We start from the raw sequence: 8,552 nt of genomic DNA on the forward strand, positions 1-8,552 counted from the left end.
TCCTTCCTTCCTTCCTTCCTTCCTTCCTTCCTTCCTTCCTTCCTTCCTTCCTTCCTTCCTTCCTTCCTTCCTCCCTTCCTTCCTTCCTTTTTGAGACAGGATCTTACTATTTGCTCTGGCTGTCCTGAAACTCACTAGGTAGATCAGGCTGCCCTCTAACTCAGAGATCTACCTGCCTCTACCTCCCGAGTGCTGGGATTAAAGGAGTGTGCCAGCACACCTACCATTGCTTGGGTTGAAAATTTGTTATATTTATTTATTTGTTTGTTTTGTGAGGAGAGGCAGGGTTTGCACTTATAGATGTGTTAGAAAACACATGAAGGTCAAAGGATAATTTGCTCAAATTGGTGATCAGGCTTGGTAGAAAGCACCTTTACCTGATGAGCCACCTTGCTGGCCTTGGATTTTTTATTTAATTAATTATTTATTTGTTTATTTATTTGAGACCAGGCCTCATGTTGTCCAGGCTAGCCTCTAATTCAACAAGTAACCAGGGATGACCTTGAGGTCTTGATCCTCCTGCCTCTACCTCCTAAGTCCTGGGATCACAGGCTCAGTGATTAACAGCAAATGCTGCTCCTACAGAGGACCCCAGTTCAGTTCCCACATTGCGTGGTTCACAGCTGCCTATAAATCCAGGTCTTCTCGAAGGCATATGCACACAGGTGCACAAAGACACACACAAATAAATAATAATAATTTTATATATATATATATATATATATATATATATATATATACTTTTTTAAAGAAAAAGTAGAGACTGAAGTTGGAAGAGAAAAGAAAAGGAGCAGACCATTGGGAGAGTCACTTGCAAGATCCTCCCATCCCTTGATAAGGTTCAGGCTTGGGATGAGGATGAGGAAACTTGACTACTGCAGGGTGTGTTCGTTCTAAAACTAAGCTAGGTGTCAGTCATGAAATCCCATCAGGCTGTGGGACATCAGTACGGCACACTAGATTTCACCTTGTTATCTGGGGTCTCCCGGAAGCTCTAGGCTCAAACATCAGTGTCCTCTCAGATCTACCTGACCTGGGTTGTTTTGAGTGACTGGGAATCCAGAGCCTCAAGTTTTCAGGATTTTAAAACTTCTGTCACTAAGCTGTGTCCCCCTCCCAACCCCCAATCTTTAAGGCTCTGCTTCAGATGGACAGCTCCCCACTTCCATTTTTCAGGTGATTGTCAGCATCATTTGATTTGCTTTAAAGTTTCTTTCCTAATTTTCTTTCTAAAAAAAAATCTGATTTTTTATAATCCATTAAAGTGTTACCCATCTTTTGTAACAGTTCAACACACACATACACACACACACACACACACACACACACGATGCCCCCAAGGTTAGAAGACATGAGTGCATGATGAAGGTCAAGGTGAGTCTGTCTCAGCCTGAAGGAGGATATTAACCAAACACCAGGGGCCTGTGGGGCTGAGGGGTAAGCCAGGAGCCTCAGCACTGAGGCCTAGGGATCCCCGTCTGGCTGTAGCTTGGCTTTCTCTGACCTGCAAAACACTGCTAATCCGTGTAAACCCCAAGGGAAGCCCTTCTCTGACTAGGCTGCTATTCTCATTAGGTCTAATGTGCCTTCCTTCCTCCTTCATAGTAGGACACAGCGCATCAACCCATCAGCTGCTCATTGCCTCTGAATCTCCTTCTCTTTAGTTCTTTTCTCTCTCTCTTCCCAGCCATTGTGAGGCTGGTGGCTAGGTCTGTGCAGCCTGCTTCCCAATCTCAGCTGCCTCTCTGCTTTATCTGCTGGCCAGGAGATTAAGATTCACTCATTAAGATTCACTTTGCTGCCTGAGGACCTGAGTTCTAATCCCAGAACCCACATGAAAAGCCAGGTTGCTCATGAACAACTATGGCACCAGCAGTAAGGGAATAGAGAGTGTTGGATCCTTGGGTGGAAGGAGAAAACACACACACGCGCACACGCACAAACACACAAGCGCACGCACGCATATTTTTTAAAACTGTTACATCTGGGTGTAGTGGTACAAGCCTTAACTCCTAGAACTTGGAGTTCAAGGCCAACCTGGTCTACATAGCAAATTCCAGGCTAGCTGGCCTATGTGGCAAGACCCTATCTCAGGAAACAAGCAAACAAACAAGCCTTTCTTTCAGCTTAATTATTTTTTTTTAAATATTTCTTTCTATCTTTTGACATAATACAATTACATCGTTTCTCACTTCCCCCCTTCCTCCAAACCTCCCCAATCAATATACCATGCCCCTTGCTCCCTTTCAAATTTATGGCATCTTTTTTCGTTCTTTAATTGTTGTCACATAAATGTGGTGTGTGTGTTCCTAAAAAACCTCAGCCTAATTAATATAAGTAAAATTGGAACTGACCTCCTTAAAGCAACAGGTAAGCGCGGAGGTTCTCAGGAAAATAATCTGGTTTGGGCATTGCTGGACTACTTCCTCTTTGGGCTGCGGCAGTACTGGACTACATTTCCCAGCCTCCTTTGCAGGTATATAGCCACATGACCCGCCTCTATCCAATGAATGTGCATAGAAGTGATAGCCTGTGGGACATTTCGAGGACTGACTCATAAAACCCTGTCCCCTGTGCAAGCTAAGGAAGAAGGAGTGGAGGCTGAGAGGTGGGCACGGCCATGAGCTGGAGGAACTTGGAATACCAAAAAGACCCACTGAAAGCTTCCTGGCAAGCAGGGACACCCATTTGGGATTTTACACAGTGTGGGCTAAATAAGTGTCTGTGGTATTGGGTCGTAGATGCTTGGAAGTCCGTTTGTCACAGCAGCTGGCATTGGCTAACCTAATAGGATGGTCCCTGCTGTTTGCCTCGGGGCACTTTCCTGGATTCTGGGCCTTCCAAGGAGCCCGGTGGGAGCCCAGCAGGTGCGATGGATGACGTGGGTTCAAGGCCCCCATCCCTCCATAAAAGAGGAGGGAGGGCGATCTAGCTCTCTGCTCTTGAGCGGATTTAATGAGATAACGCATGTGAACGCTCCCAGGGCTTGGCGAAAGGCGTTTCAGACGTGAGTTATATTTAGTTATGCACGGCATTTCTGTATGTTGCTTCCCTGCCATCTGCAGCCAAGCCTCTCTCCAGTGGCCACTCCGCGGAACCAGACAAGCACCGAAGCAATATATCTGAAACCTCAACCCCTCAGTACCTCCCCCAGGCAGGGCAGGGCCTCTGTGCCCAGAGGGACAGACCCCCACCGTGCCAGCAGAATGAATATGCTTGGCTATTTTAAAACAGACAGGGAATAAAACGCCTGCTCCTCCTTTCCAGGAAACGTGCATCATTTTCTGTTCTCTATTATTCTCTTTCATCTAAAAAAAAAAAAAAAAAATCAGAGGACTATCTGCTACCTCTCCTCTAAACTGGGAAATGAGAGTTGTTTGGTGTTTTTTGTTTATTTGTTTATTTATAAATTTATTTATTTTTCTGATACAGGGTTTCTCTGTGTAACCCTGGTCTCTCTTGTAGACCAGGCTGGCTTTGAATGTAGAGATCCACCTGCCTCTGCCTCCAGAGTGCTGTGATTAAAGACATGGACCACCACTGCCACACCAGCTGTTTGTATTCTTTTTTGTTTGTTTGTTTATGAATTGTGAATTGACTGGTTTTGTGTGTCAACTTAGCACAAGCTTCATCAGAGAGGACGGAGCCTCAGTTGAGGAATGTCTTCATGAGAAAAATGCCAGCTGTAAGGCATTTTTGACTGATGGGGGAAGAGCCCAGCCCATTGTGGGTGGGACCATTCCTAGGCCGGTGGTCCTGGGTGCTCTAAGAGAGCAGGCTGAACAAGCCATGGGAGCAAGCCAGTGAGCAGCACCCCTCCATGGCCTCTGCCTCAGCTCCTGCCTCCAGGTTCCTGCCTTGCCTGAGTTCCTGTCCCGACTTACTTTATTGATGAGCATGCACTCGTGCTGCCTTCTATCTCCATGCTAGCATGCCACCTGACTGGCAGCCAGGCCACTGTCCCTTCTGTCACACTGACAGAGGAGTGGGGATCATCGGGGTCAGAAAGCTACTGTGACACGTCTAGAGTCTGTAGACCCTACACATGCCATCCTGGCTATTAGCAGACCACATCTTGGCAGCAATCCCCTAGGATTCTATTATGGGGTGACATCACAGGCAGGTTGGGTGTCAAAAGGACATGCTGTGACGTTCTCATGACAACAGAGTCATCTGTCAGCACTTTGCTCAGGACACAGTAGTGTCATTAAATAAGATGTGACTCCCTACTGTCCTAGGGCTGTGATGAATGACCAGAGACGGTATGACATAAAGCACAGAAAGGTGTTCTCTTGAAGTTCTGAAGGTCAGAAGTTCAAAAATGATGGCGGTGCTGGGAGTGTGGACTCTTTCTGCAGGCTCCAAGGGACTGGTTGCTGTGCCACCATTCCTGGCTCTCTACAACTGATGGTGTTAGTTGGCTGGCTCATTATAGCCCTCTTCTGTGTGTGTGTGTGTGTGTGTGTGTGTGTGTGTGTATGTGTGTGTGTGTCTGTCTGTTTCTCCCTCCCTCCATCTCTCCCTCTTTTCTTTCCTCCTTTTCCTTTTTATATTTGAGATAGGGTCTCATGTAGCCCAGGATGGCCTTAAATTCACCATGTAGCTGAGAATGACCCTGAACTTCTGATCCTCCTGCTTACATCTTCCGAGTGCTGTAATTGCAAATATGAGCCACCATGCCTGGTCTGAGAGGCGATGGGGACAGAGCGCAGGGCTTAGGACGGGCACTCCATTGGAGCGTGCACACTCCTCCCCGCCCCCGACCCCCAACCCCTCTCCTTTTCTTTTGGGAGTTCCAGTTACTAGATTTACTTCTGTCATGGGATAAAGACACTGCAGAGTCAAGGAATGCCACCTTGGTCAGGGACCTGGCTACGGGCAGCCTCATCAGGATGTCATCCGCTACATCTGGCACAAATAGGTGCTTGAGGGCTTCAAGAGTGTGAGGTGCTTTCTGGAGAGCATGCATTCTGGGAGCTCAGAGCCGGACAATGAGTTACTTCCTAGCCTTTCATTCCCTCCATCCTAATAGATGTCCTAAGTCCATCCAACATCCTTTCTACAAGGCCACCTGACTGACTTTTACCCCCAAAGACTTCCCCTGCTGTCCTGCTCAGCTGTCCTGATGACGTGAACTTGGAAGCAGGAAGCTGACCCAGGAAGGTGGGAGAAGTGAAGAGAGTGGGCGGTGAGGGAAGGGCTGCTGGAGAAGGGGACTGGTCAGGGTTCTCAGCTGGTCCACTGAATGTGTGCAGAGCTGATGCTGCATGGGAAGGTCCCTCCACACACACTAGGGGAAGGAGGCGGGGGGGGGTAAATGGGACTGTGAGGTAAATGGATAAGGCACCCATACACAAATAATTTGCTTAGACTTAGTCAACTAAGTTTAAGAGAGACAAAAGGTCAACTTTACTTGGAGACATTTGAGGTGCTGTGCCATTCCTTTGGGACTTGGAATTGCAGAGTGATTTTTGGTGAAGGGTGGGGATTACGATGTCCTGCCAGCTGCTGGTAAGGTTGCTGCCAGCTCCAGCAAGCTTTCCTTTGCCAACAACCCATGGGAGACGGCACGTGCTGCCTTGGAATCCATTAAAATCGAGTATGGGTTCTGGCCGTGCATGAGCCAGGAGAAAGATTCCCTAGAACAGGTGGGGCCTTTTGACTCTGCCCAAGGACACCTGAACAGCCTGTACCAGCCTGGTTAAACAGGACCTGGGCCAGAGTCAGCAGAATCATTACACTCAGGGCGTGTCCATGCACACGCCCAAGACTCCAAACAACAGGCTTTGCCCCTCAAAAGTGAAGGACTTAGTAAGGAATTCAACCCATTGCTCTATGGAAAGTGTCGAAGGTGGGTTTGCGGACTCACTATAGAGGGCAATTAGATGGTAAATGGAAAGTGTCTGGAGGTTAAAGAATACAGATCCCAACTCAACCCCCTTCTCTGCTCAGTAGCTATGGCTAGTCCGTAGGGTATCATGATGGACATTTGGCAAGGATGGCTTTCTCCACAAGGATGGGCCTCTCTTGAGAGAATAAGGTAAAAGTTAGTAGAGCAGGACACGCATGTGTGACAAGACAGGGCACACGCACAGGCACGCACACTCACACAATTTAAAAGTTAAATAACTGAATAGAGCTGTTGAATTGAATGAGAAGCTGCAGGTTTTACAAACACAGTTCCCCCTTCCCCCCGAAGACTGTGGCCTCCCCAGCCTAGTCTTGTCTGGTTCCCCCTCAACACTCCCACAGTGGCCTTGGGCAAGCACCTTCACCTCCCCCTGCCTCAGTTTCCTCACCTGGGAAAGGAAAGAGATAAGATCTGGCTTGGAGGAGAGCTGCATGCTTTGCTGTTTAATAAGTATCAGGTTCTGGCACGGCTCCTGGTGCAAGCTGGATAAATAATAATTAGCATTACCAGGCCCTCACCTGTGTGCTGCAGGCACGGCTCACTTGGCCCTTCCCGCAGCCTTGGGTGGTGGGGAACATTTTGCCCAGAGTTCATAGAAGACAGTAAGGCGCCAGGCACAAGGTACAGGAGCTTGGCTGAAAAGGAGCCCGTGTATTCAGCAGCCACAGCACTAAAAAAATATGCCCAGTAAACGGTTTCATTTACCCCTAAAAATTATCTTTAGAAGCTTGGCATGGTGGCTCATGCCTGTAATCCCGACACTCACGAGGCTGAGCCACCAAAATCGTGAGTTCGAGGCCAGTCTGAGCTATGTGGCAAAGCCTTATTTCAGTAAGACAAACAAGAAAATAGTCTTTGTAATGGAAAGAGAATGAGTCCCTGAAATCCAAAATGGAAGGAGGTGTGTCAGGGATGGGAGTTAGGAGAGGAGAGTGTGGCTCACTGAAAGAACTTTTTCTGAACCTCCGGGGCTGAAAGAGAAAAGGGAAGGGGAAGGGCAGAAGAGGGAGAAGGGGTGAGGGAAAGAGGGCAAGGCCGCTCCCCTTTGAAATTCCAATGGGAACATGTCTTCCAGTACCACCCCACCCTGTTCCTCAGTCGAGGTCTGCCTTTGCTGACTGTCTCTTTGCCGTGGAGACATCTTCTTTGAAGTCTCATGGCGTATTCGGTCAGCCACTCCAGCATCGTAAACTCCAGCACCTCCAATTAAGTCTCCGTTATACGATAAGCTCATTGTAGAAACGAAGCTGTGGTCCCAGGCAGATGCATGTGCACTCAGAAGGTGTGCTCTGCCAAGCCTCAGCCCAGGGCATATGGGAAAGACTAAACACTGGGCACGGTGGCACACGCAGGTGACCCAGGAAGATCAGAAGTTCAAGGTCATCCTCAGCTAGATAGCGAATTTGAGGCCAGCCTGGGCTTAAGAAACCCCATCTCAGGTAGAGAAAGGTGGGTAGTTGGGGAGGGAGGGAGTAGCACACTCCCTTAATCCCAGCACTTTGGGGAGGCAGAGGCAGGTGAACCTCTGAGTTGAAGGCCAGCCTGGCCTACATAGCAAGATCCAGGCCAGTCAAAGCTACATGGTGAGAGACCCTGTCTCAAAATAAGTAAACAGAAAAGAGAAAAGGGGCCTGGAGAGGTGGCTCCGTCGTCCATAGCACTGGCTGCTCTTGCAGAGGACCCGGGCTTCCTCCCAGCTCCCACATGGAGGCTTACTTATTTGTAGCTCTAGGGATCTGCTACGTGAGCACGGGCATGCGTGCAGTGCGTTTACACGCACACAGGCGAAACACTTGTACAGACAAAATAAAAACAGATAAATCTTTATTTAAAAGGAAGAAGAAAATCACGGACTTTGTTAAACAGAAACTGAGCTTTAAGGCTTTATGTGGTCAACGCAAATAAGTCATGGGTCCTCTGATTTTCAATGAATTCTTCTTTCTCTCGAGTAGGAATGAAATTACAGGTGCCGTTTTTTCAGCTCCCCATGCACATACCAATGGGGAGTATACATATACGGTCACCTGAGTTGGTTACCTTGCAAAGAGAAAAGATTGGATTTAAGGGTTCTAATCCATGGCCCCATTGTTTTGGGCCTGTGGCAAAACAGCAAGGGAGTAGGCCCTGGGAAGAAAGTTTGCCTGTGGCACGCCATAGAAACGAGGAGCAGAGGCCTAGAGAACCATGATACTGACTTGAAGACCTCCCATGGATTCCCCACTCTTAAAGGGTCCAATAACACCAACCTTTAAAACATGGGCCTTTGGGGACCTTAAAAACCAGGGTCCCGAGCTGGAGAGATGGCTCAGTGGTTAAGAGTACTGGCTGCTCTTTCAGAGGACCCGGGTTCAATTCCCAGCAACCACATGGCAGCCACAACTGTCTGTAACTCCAGTTCCAGGCCATCCAGGAACCTCACACAGATAAAGATAAATGCAGGCAAAAATATCAATGCACATAATATAAGAAAATAAAACAAAATTAAGATAAATAATAAAAAACAAGTTCCAGAAATGAGCTTAATTTACATGGCTCCCACAAGGCTGGCACCAGAGACAGGCTCAAAGGGTCCTGACCTGAGGGACAGACACTGGCTTCCTTCCTTCCTTCCTTCCTTCCTTCCTTCCTTCCTTCCTTCCTT

This window comes from Psammomys obesus, unplaced genomic scaffold (assembly GCF_907164565.1).
Source record: "Psammomys obesus unplaced genomic scaffold, mPsaObe1.curated_primary_1811, whole genome shotgun sequence".
Classification (NCBI taxonomy): Eukaryota; Metazoa; Chordata; class Mammalia; order Rodentia; family Muridae; genus Psammomys; species Psammomys obesus.